Source organism: Salvelinus sp. IW2-2015, unplaced genomic scaffold (assembly GCF_002910315.2).
Source record: "Salvelinus sp. IW2-2015 unplaced genomic scaffold, ASM291031v2 Un_scaffold1132, whole genome shotgun sequence".
In the NCBI taxonomy this organism is placed as follows: Eukaryota; Metazoa; Chordata; class Actinopteri; order Salmoniformes; family Salmonidae; genus Salvelinus; species Salvelinus sp. IW2-2015.
In genome coordinates, this window is record NW_019942745.1 from 390612 (window position 1) to 391945 (window position 1334).

Here is a 1334-nt window from a genome sequence, read left to right on the forward strand (position 1 = left end):
TTCACAGCCTGTTATGTCACGTCAACACAGCCTGTTATGTCACGTCAACACAGCCTGTTATGTCATGTCAACACAGCCTGTTATGTCACGTCAACACAGCCTGTTATGTCACGTCAACACAGCCTGTTATGTCATGTCAACACAGCCTGTTATGTCACGTCAGTGATTTCATCATGTCTCATCATGTCTTGCACGATGAATGACACAATACTTTGCTGAAATGCTTTTGCATCCAGACAGTCCTATTCTAATATAAATATAATTATAGAGTTTCAAAGGGCTATTTGTGTATATATATATGTTTATATGTGGATATTTGTCCCAAACCTCACTCCAAGTTATTGTGGCTAGCTCATAGGCCCTCCTTCTGAGTTTACATTTCCATATATCATCAGTTTTTTAAAACACAGCTGATTTAGTTGCAAACTGCTATCTTCATAGATATTTTAAATGTTAATTATCATTAGGAGTAAATTCTCTCTGCCATTTTCCATCTGCTTGTGTTATGACAGACAACCCCACTGGTGATTCTACTGGCGTCGACATGGGATCGTTTTGCACAAATGGTGCTTTATAGCTGAATACCATAAAAGACCTCAGAGAGATGAGATTATCACCACCTACTGTAATTATATGGTTCAATGCACAGTGGCACTATCAGGTGCCCCACCACCAACGCTTGCCAAACACTTTGAGTCTGTGACATCACGCATCCCAAATGACAACCTATTCCATATCATAGTGCACTAATTTACACCAAGGCTGGCACCCTGGTCCCTACATAGTGCACTACTTTACACCAGGGCTGGCACCCTATTCCCTACATAGTTCCCTATGGGCCGTGGTCAAAAGCAGTGCACTACCTATGTGAATAGGTTGCCGTTTTGGGACACGTCCTCTGGCTGGCTGCAGGTGGTCGCCAGGTGGACCGGCATGTGGCGGTGGTGTCTCTCTCTCTGCTCTGCTCTGCTAACCTCATCCCCAGAGGGAGAAACAACCATGTGGGGTTTAGAAATGCTACATTAAATTTCGTATCATTAGTAGGTTAGCTCACCCCTCATTGGCTTCCCATCTGTTGGCCGTCCATAATGGGCACCTATTTCTTGCATAGGGGTCTGGTCGAAAGTAGTGCACTATGTAGGGAATAGGGTGCCAGCCTTGGTGTAAAGTAGTGCGCTATGTAGGGAATAGGGTGCCAGCCTGGTGTAAAGTAGTGCACTATGTAGGGAATAGGGTGCCGCTTGGTGTAGTAGTGGTGGCCTATGTAGGGAATAGGGTGCCAGCCTTGGTGTAAAGTAGTGCGCTATGTAGGGAATAGGGTGCAGCCCTGGTGT